Below are 18,319 nucleotides of genomic sequence, written 5' to 3'. Positions count from 1 at the left end.
GCACTAAACATGATCATTTGCGATTTTACTGCTGGCTATAAATGACTGGCCAATTGCTTGAATGGCAGACTTGAATGTCGAATCTCCTATTTTCAAGCAATTTTAGAAATTTTTCTAAACATTTATGCATTAAACGCATCATTCAAAATGTTCGCTTTTTGTCTCCATAAGGAGCTTCTAATCTGCAAATACGTACTTGTTTTCATTTAACTCTTCAGTTGATTAATTTAATTATTAATTTATAAGACTTCCTATAATAGATCATTAGTCGATCGAACTTACATTTTGAAAGCATTTCAAATTTTGTGATTTTTGCCTACTTAATGGGCATTTTCTATTTTCTATTTTGTAAACAATTTAGTTATCTCAATCAATTGGCCATATACCTAACTAAACTATCCTACAGTTAAAAAAGTTCTAGTACAGTAATTTTCTAAGTAGTAACAACTATTGTTACAAACGACTTTTGTTTATAGATACAGCATTTTATATTTGAATCATAAATAATTCTTGAATCATTTCAAAGTATAGTTTTTATAAGCCATCATTTTAAAAATATTGTAAACAATTAAAATAAAACTGAAATCTTAAACTCAAATGCATCTATTGTTAAATCGAAGCTCTACAGTCTGTGTATTACATTACATACAACTTATTCAATTTATTTTATTATAGGGTACAAAAAATGTCAACTTAGTTGAAGAGATTCAGTCGTTGGCCGTATTCCGCCTTGGCCCAAATCTAATCACCTTACTAGTCGAGCATCGCGAGCATACAATTTGCAAATTGCGTCCATAATAATTCTCAGATACGATAATTAGTCGCAATGCGATTATAAAAGATGGCTGTGCGCCGCTGGCGGCTCGCCTGGCTGCGCAGACTTATCCACGAGCAGGCCCACGGCGACGAGGACATTGCGCATGAGTAACGCGCCACCAGGGCAAGATTTATGTGCACAGTGCGAGTATAAAGACTCAGGGAGGGCAACCGGGCAGCTGAGCAGGGGGCGGCATTTGCATTTCGGTCGATGGCGACAACGCAGTTGACGTTCATTTGGGGCCGAGCGATCTTGTTGCCGATCTGTGTCGGCTCTAAGCGCACGCTCTTGTAATTTATGCGCTCGCACTCTGACATAATTGCGGCAGGAGTGTTGGATGGGTGTGCTACATGGAGACCGGGGGGGGTGGCGGAATGGTGGTTGTCTTGCAAATTGATTGAAAACTTACAACAACTCCAGCACAAATTGTGTCCACGGCATTGAGCGACATGCGACGATGGTCGTCGACGGTTCGTCGGCAACAAGAATTTTATTAAAAATAATTACACCTTTGTAGTTTGTCAATCAAACCGTTAACGGGGCCAAAAATAAGCCACACCAAGAACCAGCCAACTTGTTGAAAAATCGGTACAACTTTTTGCTGACTCAACAACACACACACAAATGCTGGCCAAATCGGGTCCTCTCGGCGGGCGGGCGGTCGGTCGGTCGGTCGGTCGGTCGGTCGGTCGGTTGGTCGTTCGGTGGAGCGAGCATGCAAACGGCGTAAATCTCATTTGAGCCTCTACTGACATGTCGCAGGATTAAGTTGTCAATTGTTATAGCCATGGAGCTGGCAACGCCTCTCTTGCTGTAGTTGTTGTAGCAGCTGTTGTTGTTGCTGCTTCAGCTTTTTGGTGCTGTGTCTCTTGTTTTAGCAACGCGAAATATTGAAATAATGTTGTGTGTCCAAACAGCTCAGCTCGAGCTTAGTTGCAATCTCAATACAATGAGCGCATTTTGATGGATTTTCAATTGATTTACGATCCGCGTGCTCCTCCTGCGCCTGCAATTAACAAGCATCATTTTGGGCTGCGGCTGCTCTCTGCAGTGCTAATAATTCCGTCAAGCGAATGCTGATTGAGTGACTCGCCTGGTCAGGCGGCTGGCAGCTCCACCAATCCCACTGGCCCTGCAGTTCGTCACCTGGACATTCCGCCAATAAAGATAATTTATGTATATTCAAAAGTGTGATGGGCTGTGTTGTCTAGGATCTGGGTGCGGGTCCGACTCTCAACCACATTATTATTACTCTCGGTGTGGGAGTTGAGTGTTGCTTGTTCACTTATAGGAGGCATTGATTACTCTGCAAGTAAGTCATTGTTGTCTTTTGGTTGTTATGCCTATTGTTTTTGTGCAATTGTATGTGACAGGAAGAAGTTAGCATCTCTATTAAAGTATAATTTTACTTGATCGGGACGACGAGCTGAGTCGTTCCAGCCATGTCCGTCTGTCTGTCTATGCATTGAATCCTTCCTCGAGACTAAAACATCTGGAGGATTTAAAGAAGTTTCTACTGCACGAAATCGTTGAAAATCGAAATCTACTAATTGTTATCATATCTTGAATTAGAGCGTAAGACACCAAACTTCTTTTGGGTTCCAGATGCGGAATATTCTACTTGTTTGATGCCCCTTTCCCATCCAAATTGTTTAAGCAATTTATTTATTGAAAGCACACAAGCAGGCCGAACTATTAGGATGAAAATTACTTTGGCATCTTTTAGTTAATATGCATGGAAGGGAACATTTTGTTTGCCATGAGCGGCCAGCTGGCGAAGCTGGGCTCAGGGCATCTGCTAGTCGGGCAGTCCCGTCTAGGTTACCTTTACCTGTTGTTAATGCAATCCTGATTTTGCCAATGAGTCAATTAGTTGTCTGGGGCTGGTTTTGCGGTGCTAGAAAATCGATTTACGATAAGATTCCCAAAAGATATGAAATTGATTTTATGGCCGATAGAAGCTCTCGAGGAATAAGTCTAATGCCACGCTAATTGTGAAAAGTTGTGTTCTTTCAATTAGGCCAATTAAGACTTGTCTGAAAAACCTTTAAAACGCTTTTAATGAATACTTTGAGTGGCGGTTACACCGACTTACATTTCGTATACAACTGTAAGCACAACGTATACATAGTACACAGGCTGATGGCAGCCGAAGTGAACGAAACGTGTTTTTAATAAAATACGCCAATTAAGAACGCTCAAAGTTTTTTCTGTATCAGTTTTTCAGCATTTAAAATAATTGATAAATGGAAAAACTTTATTACTACTTCAATGCTGGAAAACACAGACTTCAATTCGAAAAGAGGTGAACTCTTGTTAAAAGCAATCATTTGATTTCATAGAAGAATTTATTTACATTTTTATTTTGATTATTTAGCGACCAAATATGTGGTGCTATTTAATTAAAGCTGATTTACGATAGCTATGTGCATATTAGTTAGTGGACGAGTTAATCAAAGAAACTATAATACGTGCAATTAGTTTGTATCAAATTTAGTTTGTTATGACTGCGCTGTTATGATATTTTATATCTCCGTGAAAATATGACTTGTGGTTGTAGTTGAGTAAGGAGCGGACTTAACATTCTATGTGGAAAGAACCTAAAAATGAGTTTTCAAAGCGTTCCCCACATTAAAACTTTTTGTATTCAAGTTTTAGCGATATTGCAATTATGCGAATTTTCATTTGAAGAAACATATTATTACAACAATATTTCTATTCCACGAACTTGATTTGCAAAAATTAAATATAAATTCTGTTATTATAGATAGATTGTTTCAGGGTGTATTCATTTTGATACAAGTAAGTTATGTCCGTTCAATTATAGATACTCAAACTTGTCTGAAAAGTCTTTCATGCAAACATAATTTATCTTTGTGCAGAAAAGAGTTTTTTGGCGGAAACAAATGCAAATTTGCAAAATCAAATATTAAACCAATTCCCAATTAGCCACATAATAAACAATATTACATAAGGTATGTATTAAGTAAAGTGAATCTTAAAAGGTTTAATTTACAACAACTCATATTCTCATAACAAGAATTTTAATTCGATGTTAACTACTTGTGTCAAGGGAAACATTCCCCTTTGTTCGCCAATTAAACAACGAGTGCAGTTACAAAATGCATTGCCAACAGGTGAACATTTGTCATAATCAAATCAAATTTTATGCACGTGAAAATGCATCAGAAAAATTTATTTCCATTTTCATGTTGCCGTTGTCGTGAAATGTTGCCATGGCCTGTTGCTGGCTGTTGCTGTTGCCGCTGGGCTCTAAAAATGAATCGTGTTGATGATGACGACGGCGACGACGACGACGACGGCGACGACGACGACGACGACGACGGTTATGATGATGATGGGCCGATACCAATAGCCATATCCATATCCATACACATAATTGGGCACGCGATGCAATAAAATTGGCAAACCAGTGCCAGCAACTGCAGCAACAACGACAACAGTGCCTGCAATGAGGGTGTTGTTGTTGTTGTTGTGAAGGGGTCGACAGGCAGGCTTGGGGTTGGGGTGGAGGCTCGGGTGTGGGTGGGGTTTTGGAGTCTCTGCATTTACAGTTTGCATATCATGGCAATGACGCAAGCTGTCAACTTCCCGCGGTGTTCATAAAAGTCTTGTTTTGTTTGATTGTCGCATAGCTCAACACACGGACACACAGGCACACACACATGCACAAACACCTACATGCAGACATTCGGACACCCACATATGCATATGCAGAGTCATTGCATTTGCATTGTTATCTCATAGATACGGATGTCCGACCGCCAGACAGCTACGGCTCGACGTTCCCGTTGTTGTTGGTGTCGATTGGGCTTTGGTTTCCAGTTTGTTCAGTTGGCTTTGGGTTATGGTTGCCTGCCAATATCTATCAACTGCACATTCCTGTTGCTCTCAACCGCCGCTGCTGCAGCGTCACTTATCACTTCATTGCAGTTTTATGGCGCGTCAAAATTGATGCTTAACGGTTTTTCGCGTTGGCCACATTTAGAACCCGTCGCAATTGCAGTCCCCAACTTTATAACTGCGCTCGGCTGTCTCCCTGGTCATGGCCCAAGTGCCGTACAATGAATTTGATTTTGATTTTGACTTTGATTTCGATGTTGATTTGCCTGTGGCTTTTAGCGGGAACGTGCTGATGCAACTGTTGCATCTGCAGCATGTGGTATTATGTCGACCTGGTTCTCACTAGGCCATATGAAAAAAGTGAATTATTAGGAAAATTCTACAGACATGATGGTTGTATTGAGAATTCTTAAGATTATTGTAAGCAGGCCATAATTTCAATTTACGAAAAATACAAGCTGATTTAAGAGCCAAAATGAGTCAACGCACTCATGATTAGTTTTTGATATCTACGCTGTTTTCCTATTAGGAATTATTGCTTTATCATTGTGAATAATAACAAACAATGTAAACAAATATAAAAATTGACACTTGCTGCTAAATTTCACCGATAACCTGTTACTTGTCAGCTCAACGCTCAAAACCAAAGCTATACAGGCTTGCTTATATTTTTTAAACAGGCTTTGTTGTCTAAAACCCAGACTTTTGTAGCTCTTACAGCTTACGCCATGCGCTGGTCACAGTTCAGGGCACGCTCTTATATATATGTATATAGATCATTCATAGTCGAAATTTGTATCGTCAAAGACATCTTCACCAAACTGAATTCATGATATATTGATAAGCCTGCTCAAAATAGAGTTTAAAATTATAAAAACCATTGTGTGACTAGGCTAAAAATAATATCAAACATTAACTTTATATCTGTTATCTTATCGTTGGCAATTCAAAGATAACGCTCCTTTCTTATTTTATAAGAATTATATTTCTGATTAACTTGTTATATCTAATCAATTAAAGAAAACCCCTCTGGCTTGGACCAGTTCAATGTTCTACCCTAAAAATTCTGTACGGTGAGCATGTGAATTTACATTTACATTCAATCGCCCACGCACGTGACCCGTAACGTGCGGGCATTATGTAGCTCTCTGTATCTGCATCTCCCATTGTATCTGAATACGTTTTGAGGGGGCACAGGCCAAGTTCCATTTTGCGCCGTTGATTTTATGACCAATTTTAGGTGATTTTTATGTTCTAACAACAATTTGAGAAATTTTACGAGTATACGGGAATAGCTTCAGGCCCTATTGACTGAACAAGCAAACGTTTTTCAAACTTTTCAACCATTCAATGGACTTTTTACGATCTTTTAATTGAATCGTGAACATTTCTGTTTGGTCATTTGAGCAGCGCTTTGATTGGGAAATGCGCATAAAAATTCTCAAACAAATGAGGCTGTGAAATACGCAAGTGCTCGGCCTGACCGTCGGCATAAAATATTTATATGACTACACGGCGACAGACTCGTTAAAGTGGGCATTAAAACTAGCCCAACATAATATTAATAATACCATTGGATTATTTTGCATTTTGGAATCAAAAGGCAGTTTCAAATTGAGACACTCGCTGTTCTTGAGACACAGAGCTCTTGCTCCCAAGGGGCCTCGGGCCTGGAAGACTAACGACAGCTGAAAGTAAAAACTGTACAATAATGTACACAACTGTCGGGCATGTGGTATCGTCCTCGATCGTCCTGGCGAGCACGATGCGCTTCAGTCAACACAGGTCGGAATACAGCCGCAGGCCAGGAATAACTCAAACAAAATGGTCGTAAATCGAGAGGTTGACTTCTTGTCGTCAAAAATGAGGACAGTAACAACACAACCACTAAGCGGATTTTCAGGTACGCCGAAGGCGATGCCTTTTTCCCTTTTTCTTTGAAAACTGCAGCTGAATTGTGTTAGACGCTAGGCGCGCTTCGAGGAAATCGCCCGGTCCAAAAAAAACAACAACGCGTCGGCACTTAGAGGAGAACTGTGCGGCATGCAGGGCTCAGATACAGTATCTGCTGGATTGTCTGGGACGCAACCAGAAATTGAAACAAAACAATCAGCGAAGCGCAGCAAACGATGCGTTCCTAATTTCATTACCCAAAACTCCAACTGTGCATCACTTTCGCTTTCCGCAGGACCTAAGAACCAGTCAAGCAGATCCTTGCAAGGCTGTTCCCTGCACATGTAAGACGACACCTTGCGCATACTCTAAAATGTGACTGGAAAAAAGTAGTTCGGACTGCCCTAGGTACAGGCAGCCACAGACTCGATCAGTCAGTCAGTCAACGAGCTAGTTAGTCAGTCAGTCGGTCAGTTAGCTGGGCTTGCTGTTTCACACGAATCCGCTGTGGCAATTAAGTATATCGATAAATCCAAATAAATATATTTCCCATTCAATGGCAGCTTCTGCTTCACATTGAACTTCATTTCGACGCGGCTGTGTCATTTTAAAATGCTTACACATTAAAATGCAAAAAATAAAAAAATACATTAAAAAGTTATGCGCTGTCTCGTTTATGGTTTTATTTTTTTTAGTTTCTGTTATTGTTGTTGCCAGAATCGGGCAATTTAACACGTGATAGTTTATTTTGCTAATAGAAGCCAATCATAAAAGCCAACTTTTATGTGCAATTTAAATGCCGCCCGAGATGTCCCTATCCCTCCCCTCCTCTCTCTCTCTCTCTCTCGCTCTCTCGCGCTCTGCCTGGCCACATATCAGTATTTTATCATCAAATTAAAAGCTTCGCGATCCTCGCAGGAGTTTCATTTTCATAGCAGCGACAATCGCGCGATCGTAAAAGTTTATACACTTTGCCTTTGGCTTTGAGCTGGCTGCTCGACTTGATAGGCTTATATGGCCGATCGGTAGTTTTATCTGAACTCTGCGATAGCAAATTGTTCGTTGATTGAATATGTTTCGATGGCAAGCCGTTAGCAGAAGGTGAATCAGTCGCTCATTATTTGACTAGCACTTGACATTTGTAAGAATTTTGATTCGATGGGCTGAGCTACTTCCGAAAATAACATTTGTAGCCAAAATTAGTTTTGATTTTTATAGATCATGATAACGGGCTCTAATTGATTTTAAATGGTTTGACAAAATCTGGCGCCTTATATCGCGTCTGTCACAAATATTGAATGATGATTCATTTGGCTCGAATCCAACTTTTTGACACATCAATTTCATTATGGAATTGATGGTTTTCACTTATCTATGGGTGCGACTGTGCCATACTCCGCCCTCTCTCAATTATGTAGGTTAAAGAACTCTAATCCATAGAGCTTGTTCAACAATTACCCTGTAAACGAATATCGTAATCGAATATATACCTATGATAAATGTTATATTCACTTCTATATTGTTTAAATTGAATTAATTATAATAAATAAGAAAAATTAAGTATAGTGTTATATTCGCTTCTGCATTATATATGACTTTTTATTTAGCTATTTGAATTTATGTTAAGTATTCAAAAATATATATGAACATATAATATATTAAATACCTTATAGCTCTCATATTTGTATCTATATAATTATTTTACCTGATCCGTTGTTTGTTTTTCTTAAATCTCTTCAATTTGTATACTCCTTAGAAAATTGCCAGCCCATTCGATGTTGATAATATTGATGATTGTAACTATTGAATTTGAATTATGTATAAATTACGGTTGGTGTTTGACAGAAACGATCTACTATCTATAATTAGCAGCACTCGGAGACTAGCATGTGGTATTACACAAAAACTGGGTTTAATTAAAAAATATATCTTATACTGAGAAAGAATACTATATGTGCTTCGCACAGCCGTGAGTAACTGGTACGGACTGGACACCCCAGAGGAGGAATGTTGACCTTTGGCTATCTTTGGGCTGCTTATCAGCTTGACAGACAATCACGTGGGTGCCTTCGAAAATGCGCAGATAGATATCAACTAAATATTAAGCACAATGCCTACGATTCGGGCAGCCCCAAAGCTCCCTCTGTCTATGCGATGGTCTGGGTGCGAAGAGAGCTCAGTGCCATGTCATGTGGGTTGAGGATGTCGATGAGGGGTGCCAGCTGGGCCGGTGGGACGGTCGCTAGCTGGGCCGATATCTGCCACGTCTCTGTGGCAGCACCTGAACAAAATATCAGTGATTGAGCGATCAGTTAAAACGTTTGTGAAGTGAACGCGAATGATTGAGTGGATATTGTGGAGCGGCGCGCCCCATTCTAGCGTAGGCCTGGACTTGGACTCCTCTGTTGCCGCTGTTGTTGTTATTGTTGCTATTGTTGTTGTTGCCAACCTGGGTGTTAGCTAGCTAGCTAGTGTCTTGTTGCTATTTTCATGGGTACACGCATGACGCTGACTTGTGGGGTTCGAATGATAAACGCCAAACGGCAAGTGGAACGACAATGGCAAACGGGAACGCAAACATCGGCATTAAGTGGCATTAGGCTGTGTCAAGAAAAGCATTTACTATTTCGAGGAATGTTTATTTTAGTTTACCTTGTAGGAGTTTTTCGTGGGCCATACATATCAATTTGGTAACGATATGACATGTCCAACAGTGGGGCTCAGCGGACTTAATTCAAAGCCGCAGCGCATACTGAACCCGACTGAATGATCGCCGGCCTCATGCCGTAGGATCGGCGGGCAGCAAAGGATCGGCTGGGCCGTCGATTGGTTAGTTTATGAAAATGGTCGATAAGTTGGACGAGTTTATGACGTAGTGCTTGTCAGTTTTGACAAGTTCGTTAATGGGCCACGTTGCATTCCTGGCCAAAGCCGCGGCAAGTGCAGCCGAGGCGTGAAATGCTCAATTAACACGAAATTTACGAGCCTCTCGATGCTACGGGCCTCAACCCATTACGACAACCTGTTATTAGGCAAGGTCCTTGAAGCCGAAAAACGTGAAAACACCTACCCAGCAACCTACCTATCTACCTAGCTGCAAATGCACCTATAGGTATGTGCACAGCAAGGCCAACGTAATTTATGTGCCTTTTCTCGCCTAGTTCTCTGCAGTTCGCCGGGAACTGTATAAAGAAACGGTCGTAAAAACTTTCTTTTGTTTCGACGTGCGCAACTTTACGACTTTTCTGAGTGCGTTCCAAATTTTCTCCATCTCCATTGCCCATGTTGTGTTGGCTCTTTCTTTTGGAAAATTTGAGTGGGGGCGAGGCCAAATCACAGCCAGCGGCAATGAAATATCAATAAAAGGAGCAACAATTTAATTTACACAAGCAACTTTGACAGCTTGTAAACTGCCCGGAATGGAACTCAGCGTTGTCATAATGATAACACTTACTGGGCCATCAAATAGACGCATTGGGAATTTTTACGAGCCTTCTTCGTGTGGCACGGCCGGTGAAAGGGTCGACTCGGAATAGAACTGGAACTGCCACTTAGGGTCGGGGGTCGAAGTTTTGTGGTCGCCGTAGACAACGACATGGATTGTCATAATTTACTATTTATCGTGTAATTTGTAGCGCAATTTGTTGCTCGTAAAATGCTCTAGTGAAAATATGATCGGTTAATGTAAATGTAATGCACAATGGGCTATATAAAAATCGTAAAATATTCCTCTCAACGCGCTTAGGTTAGGTCCGCGCCGCGCACACACAACGAGAAAGTTGGGCAAACTGTGGAATCGCTTTACGCTTTTATAGACTACTTTATTAAGTCACGAAAACATCAACTTTAGGGGAAGTTTATAATCAGTTAATAAAGTGACTGAACACATAAAGAGGCTAGAAGATAACCCTGCCTTAACATATGATCTTATTTATTCACAATTTTCATGTATTTGTATATATAGTAATAAAAGGAGGCAAAAATGAGAAATAAAGTAAATTAGAGTGAGAGCACAACACAACTTGAATTCATGAGAATCGCATAGTAAGGCATCAAAAAAGAAATACATTGGGCTTGCGTTTTGTATTACCCGGTCCTGTAAGGTCTTGCAAGTGTTAATCTCAACAAAATTATTATTACGATTGTTTTTGTTATTCTCTGGCATGTTCTCAAGGGAGGAACTTTAAACTCTTATTAGTACTTATCAGAGTGGATTTGACAAATTTAAAGTCGATTTATAAATTATTTGTATAATGTTTCGTTTTAAAAATGTGGTTAAAGCCAATTGCGGTTAACTAAACTTTTTCGTTTATTTTGCCGTAGCTCTCAGTATTCCAGCGAGATTGGATTTGGCGACATGTTGGAAGCCCCTGCCAAGTGAATTTCCCAATAATCTCAGAAAACCATAAGCAGAAAATCATAAAGCTAATTCGATTTCGATTTCTATCAACATATATTCAGTTAGTCAGTCCTTTAATCATTCGCGACAAAACTTTTTATTTATATAGATTTAGACTCACTTTAGATCATTTTGAGTAAATGAAAATATGTCGGAATGCAAATACAGTATGAAAATCAACTACTGAAATAATTTGAATAATGTATTAATTATATTGTGCTATATTAATACTCTGTTAACAAAGTTAAAGGGAGTTAGTTTATATCCACCTGTCTTAAAACATATCCTGGTAACATGACCGAGTTATACAAACTGAACTAAGGTCACCTGCACAAATTTCCACTCGTACTTTCCAATACCAACGAGATAATTAGAAAACCCCTTTTCGCAACTGCTTTAAGCACATTTACACTGCGAACAGCGTGGAGGAACAGAGGAATGGTTTTTGCTTATCCATTTTTATACCCTGAACCCATTAAAAATGGGTATAAGGGTATATTGTATTTGTGCGAAATCCAAATGTATGTAACAGGCAGAAGCAAGCATCTCCGACCACATAAAGTATATATATTCTTGATCAGCATCAATAGCCGAGTCGATTTAGCCATGTCCGTCTGTCTGTCTCTCCGTCTGTCCGTATGTATGAACGCTTGATATATAGCTTCTAAAATAGAATATATATATGCATTTGATGTTGGAAGAAGAGGGTTCAGGGTATCCCCTAGTCGGGAGCTCCCGACTAGAACCTCTTACTTGTTTATAATGAAATTGTCGGATAGAGGATATAGTCTGCTCTTTGGAGATCAGAGTCGCTTGGCGAGGGATGATACCTTCAGATAATCGAACTTATCGGAATTCGACAAGCATTAAATTTGGAATACCACAATAAATTCAATGAATTCCCTTTTAACGCAAACTATTATTCATCTAATTCCATTGAAAACAAATTATGCTGCCTCGCATAAGTTATACACAGATTTTGTAATTTCTTGGGGCACTAAATCAACTGCAGGTACTTTTGTTAGTAATGTATATTTGATTAGAGAGTCGAGCAATGCCACTTCAATTTGTTTTAGTCGATTGCTCAATGTTTTTGGAACGAAAACATAAACCATGCAAAAATGCAGCGCATATGGGGCGCATACGCAATCTACGGCAGAGTATCCGTTTTTAGGCATATCCATCATCATATCGTGCTATAATCGCCCACACACACACACACACACACACCCAACACGGTCGGCTACAGGCGCAGACACACGAAAGTATTTTGCAAATTTGCGCTCAATTAATTGCATATAATTCATTTGTTGTTTGGCCAAAAGCATGGGCCCGGCTTGCTGCTGCCTGCCAGCATTGGGGTATTTTATGGCATTTTGATTTGATTTTTGTCAAACGTCGACGTCGCCGCCGTCCAGCCAATGTTCCGTGTATTTTTTTTTCTTTTTGTGTGTGCAACGCCTCCCCTTTGCCCGCTCGCCCATTTGATTTATTGCCGACCTTGTTATGTGCAGGCGCATTAGCAATATATCCATTTCACTTTCCATAATGGTGGCGGGACCCAAGTGACAGCCCCCGTCAGTACGTCAAGCCTCAGCAGACAGAGCGAGATGACAATAGCAGCCACATTTACGACGTTGCGCTGTAAGCTCGCTGCGCGCTGTTGTAATTGGCAGGGGAAATGAGCTGCGCTGCGCTGCGCTCTCACGCCCCTCTCATTTTATGGCAAGTGGAGAGCGAGAGTGCAATGCGGTGCAGGGGAAATGCCAATCCAAAGTTTATGGCTGCGCTTACGATAAAAGCTCGTAGCTCTTCCAAAAATCAAATTTATGACTTTTGATAATTAGGAAATGCGTTTAACAACCTGAAAATGACGTCAGGGCGCATAAATATGTATCTGAAAGTCTTATATTCCTTAACTTTTTCGGTCCTGCGGTTGAATTTCTCTTTTTGCCCCCTGCCCCTTATACTTATTGGCCTTTGTTGTTGTTGTTGTTTTCGCTCGCTGGAAATGACAATTAAATGTAATTTGACGTAAATGCCAGCATTAAAAATGTAATAATTCGCAGCTCAAGCAACAACAACAACAACAACAAAAACAACTCCCAAGACCCGAACTCAAACGTTTCAAAGTGCCTGAGCATTTCCCCTTACCCCTTTCGCTCCTGCCTGCTCCCTGTTCCCTGTTCTCTGTTCTCTGTTTTCCATTTGTATTTTTAGCCTGCAACATTTTTGCATTTGCCAAATAAAATCAATTTATAAATTTCGATTTGAAGCCGCTTTTGTTATGCAAATGCTCTTGACAAAAAAAAACAAAAGTCAAGCAAAAAGAATTTAAAATGAAACAAAAAAAAAATGTTACATTTTCGGGGGATTAACTGAGCAACTGGCTAGTCGGTTAGTCAGAGCCAGTTAGCCGGTTTGGCAGCATTTCCGCGCTTTGATGGGCAAAGCTTTTAGGGAGCTCTGAATGCGAGCTGTCGCGCTAAAGGTCATTCGGGTCACTCGAGCTGGCGATCCGCATTTGAATGTGACATCAGTTCCCAAACTGAAAAGAGTTGTTCTTGCTCCAAAAACTTATCGAATTGCCCAAATTTGCAATTCGCATTGATTTGCGATATTTCGAGTCACAAAACATCTTCACAATCACATTAACAGCTATAAATATTTATATATTAGTAAAATATAAATCTTATAATTATTATATGCACTTAATGGAATGCATGATTGGATATCGTAACAAGCACGTTCCAGTTACTTTTCAACTTTCTCACAAAGATACAAATTGATTGCGTCTAGGATGAAGTTAAGATACTATTTACTATTATTTGGCGATCTATTCAGCATTTGTTAAGAATCGATCAGTAAAAGACTGTGAAATAAGTTGAATGGCATTTGAAGGATATTTGCAATCAAGGGATATCATGGGGTTTGCCAGGAGCCTGGGATGCCGCAGCAGCTGATTGGCTGAAGAAACGGATCTGCAAAACTTATAGACTAAGTTATCAATAATTGTTCATATTCCGGTTTCTTTTAACTAAAGCCCGCAGCTTGCAATAGCTTTTAATTGTTAGCGAAGTGTTACTAATTCAAATGATTAGCATTCGATCAAGCTTAAATTCCAGGCACTCGCTTCTTAGTTGCCTGACTGATTGGAGCTTCTAAAATATGATATATAATTAGCTTGACTTAGGCAACTTTGTCAACTTTTGAGCAGAGACTAAGCTGCATTCGAGAATCGGATCTTAATGTTGCGATATTTTTGCCTATTTTGAGAATTTGGCGATTCTTTTTTGTATAGTTGTTATTTGCAGGCTGCTTTCCGCATTCATTTGGCCACATTGCGCACGACCTTGGGTGCAAATTGTTGCACTTTGATTATCAGCTTGTTGTTGCTTTCATTGTTTGGCTTTTGGGTAAACAGATTGAATTTTTGGCAAGTTTTAACAAGCAAAAAGGCCAGCGCCAGGGCCACTGCTGCTGCTGCTGGGCTGCCTCCTGGCTGACTGGAAGCAGCCCGATAAAAGGCGTTGGAACAGAAGCTGAAGCAGCCGCAGAAGCGACGGCCACAGGACGCCGGCCTGGGCCAGGTTCCTTCTTTCTGTTCGTTATCGAAATGCCGACACACTCGAAACAACGTTTAATTAGAGTTTGTTGTTTATTTATTTATTTATTTGCCCCGGACTCTGTGTGTGTGTGTGTGCGGTGAGTGTGTGTCGCGTACAGCTCCTGGGACGGGACGAGGCGTCGTGTGCTGACCATTTGGTCGCCGTCGCCTTCTCCTTCGCCTGGCTGAACTGCAGTTTTCGACCATTAATAATTTCATTGAGTTGTTGTTGTTGTTATTTGCTGGGTTGTGTATGTACAGGCCAGAGTCGTGTTGTTGTTATTGCTGTTTGTAGAGCTCGACGGCGGCGGCTTCCGTTCTGACTCCCAATACACAGCCCCCACTCGCACCGCCCCCTACCCCAACACATGCCGGATGGAATGTGTGTGTGTGTGTGTGTGTGTGTGTGTGTGTGCCGCTGTCGATGTTGTCGGGGTGTTGTATATTTTTGAACATTTCATAAGAAATCGTTTGTGGCATTATTTAATTTTGTTGTTTTTGTTGTTTGCCTGGCTTTTGTGGTTGTTGTTGTTCCTGTTGTTGTTGTTGTTGTTGTTGTTGTTGTTGTTGTTGTTGTTGTTGTTGCTGCTGCTGCTGCTAGTTGTGCACATTTTATTTACTTTGTATTGTCGCTGAACTGACGAACTATCTTCAATGAGAACTTGGCTTGCCTTTTTGTGGACCGGGCTCCGACCACGCCGTCCTGTCATGTCCTTTGGCTCCTTGCGCTGTGGCCAAGCGATAATAATATTTGTTATTTACTTAAACGGAAGGAAAAAACAAAAACGGAAATGCACATAAATTTATTTTTCGTAGATTATTATTCGCCGTCTTTCTCTTACACTCCGCCTCCTCTCTCCGTTCCTATGGTCGCTTGGTCGCTTGGTCGCTTGGTCGCTTGGTCTGTTGTGCGTGTGTGCTTTCTGTGTGTGTGCGTGTGTGTTTTTTGCAAAACGTGCCAATAGTTTGCCGACAAGCTGGAGTCATGCGGGAGCGGGCGGCTTCTTCTCTTTTTGGGAGCAGAGCTCGCCCAATCGCAAGGACAATCGCAAGCTTTTCATTTTCAAAACTTTCCCTCAATTTATCCCTAGAGGAATTGTTTTCAATCTCTTTTATCTCTTATCGAATCCGATCAATATTGGCTTTTAATTAGGATCTAAATGAGGGACTCCATATATGAATACTGTTAAAGAAATTGATGAGAATTGTAAGTTCAAGAATCTGACAACTAACAAATATTCCCAAAATACCAAAGGATTCAGATTTATCTGCCTATCCTCATTTTGGCATTTACAATTTTCTGATACAAATTGAGATTTGTATTATCATTCGTCACTTTATCCGATAATAACTCGTTCGGACTCCTTTAAGGCCTATATATTCCGGATATAAATCAATTTGTTGTTTCGTTTTCCACCAATTTTCCACGTTTGCGAGCGGAATTCCTAGCGAGCACTTGAATCACAAGAGGGAATTGTGTGTTTCGCCAATTCGTCAGACATTCAGCCGATCGATCAGTCAGGATACATTTTTATACCCTGAACCCATTCAAAATATAAGGGTATAAGGGTATATTGTATTTGTGCGAAAGCCAAATGTATGTAACAGGCAGAAGCAAGCATCTCCGACCACATATATATTATATATAGTATATATATTCTTGATCAGCATCAATAGCCGAGTCGATCTAGCCATGTCCGTCTGTCTGTCCGTCCGTCTGTCTGTCTCTCCATCCGTCCGTATGTATGAACTTAAGGATCTCAGAACCTATAAGAGCTAGAGACTTGAAATTAGATGTAGGTCCTCCTAGTTTCAGATCAAGTTAGTTTCCGATAATCGATAACTTACTCCGTTTCCAAGTAATCGATAAAAAAATCTATATCGAAATCCTGTTTTTAGAGCAAATTGGGTAAATAATAAGAGCTAGAGTTACCAAACTTGACATATAGCTTCTAAAATAGAATATATATATGCATTTGGTGTTGGAAGAAGAGGGTTCAGGGTATCCCCTAGTCGGGAGCTCCCGACTAGAACCTCTTACTTGTTTGATATAATTAAAGTCTTACAGTATTTAGTGAATCCTGAATCTGCATTGAATGAATCTGCCAATGATAATTCCTACTCAGAAAAGAAAATAAATGATATATTATAAGTTTATAATTCACTTGAATCGCGTTAATTAGTTTTTGAACTTTAAGAATAGATTTACACATAATTAAATGTCTAGTTCTACGTTATTATAAGATAAAGAATTCACTTGAACACTCGAAGATCCCTTTGGGGATTATCTCCGCGCACACTTGTCTTGTCTTCCTCAGAGCTTGACGTGGCATCAAATAATGCGGCAACTGAAAGTTGAGCACATCCCGATCGCCCCGCTCCGCCCCGCCCCGACACCTCTGCGCATCTTTTTATTAAGTCGTATTGTGTATTTACTTATAGACAGACAGCATCCATAAGTAGTTTTTCATTTGAAAAACGTACGTGTGTGTGTGTGGAAGTGATTTTCACTTCACTCGCTGTCCAATGTCCCATATCCCATATCCCATATACCCGGGCCCTCTCACCCCTCCCGCCCGTGACAGTTTCAAGTGGTTTTTCTGGGCAATCAATCAAAAACGAAAAACATTTTCTCGTCTCTGCACAAGATCGCACAGCAAAGCGATAGAGAGAGAGGGAGAGAGAGAGAGAGAGAGGGCAGGGCGGAGAGGCAGGGCCGGGGATTGGGGCGTGCACGACACATGTGGCCAGGCTGGCTGAGATGCATCTTAATCCTCCGCTGCCGTCCTTCCGCTGCAGTCCTTCGGCTCATTTGCATTTGCCTTTGCCGCAGGGTGACTGAAACTGTGACTTTCCTGTCTATGCCAAATTAAATGAATTTTCAATTATTTTCTTTTGCCTTGCAGGTAACGTATGATGAATGGTCGCTCCCGGGGAGCGGGCTCTTTAGTTTTTAGCCCTGCAGATGCCAGGTAAGTGCCGCTTTGATTCCCTTTAAGCGTCCTTAAAGCTGCCAGAGGGCCATTTCCCGTGCGCCTTGCCGTTTGACAAATTGCCAATGCATCGCAAACTTTCGGCTCAGTGGCTCTAAAACATCGCCGTGTCCTCAAATTCGGGCGGCAGCGGCGTCGCCTGTCACAAGCAGACGCCCCAGTGACGAGCCGACAAGTTGTCATCCCGTCGGCCGCTGGCTGCGTGGTGCTGGGCGGGCAGGGGGAGGGGGCGGGCGCCGCCAATGACCGGCATATTTATTTGTGTATATCGATCTATTTTTTGGTCCAACATAGACTCTGTTGTTGGCCCGACTGAAAAATGAGGCTGGTTCAATGCCGGCACCGCAGGGAATTAATGGAGTCCTTGCAATATATATGTATATCTTTTTTTGCGTGGCGGGTTGAATGACTTGGCCGGAACGCGCAGTGGGTGCGAGTTCTGGGCCAGGTAAGGGCCAGAGGTTAGTCCTAAGTCGTTTATGGCAGGTTGAAAGTCACAAAATTTCGTTTGTAGTCTGTAGCTGGATTTAAGCAAAGGTAAGGTATGCAAGCGGACAGGTAAATATGATTTAATGTAAGCAGGTAAATGTTAAAACGAAACGTTTTGTCTATTAAATGTGCAAAAAATAATACAAATTAGTTCGTAGTATAAATCCAGTGACTCTTAAACTGTACGCGCCTCGTAAACAGCTGTTCGGTTTGCCATAAAAAGCGAGTGCGCATATATCATGCTAGCCCGCTCGCGC

The sequence above is a fragment of the Drosophila novamexicana genome, unplaced genomic scaffold (genome assembly GCF_003285875.2).
Source record: "Drosophila novamexicana strain 15010-1031.04,08,12 unplaced genomic scaffold, DnovRS2.1 tig00000512-arrow-arrow-pilon, whole genome shotgun sequence".
NCBI classification, from domain to species: Eukaryota; Metazoa; Arthropoda; class Insecta; order Diptera; family Drosophilidae; genus Drosophila; species Drosophila novamexicana.
Note: the sequence above shows the minus strand (reverse complement) of the source record.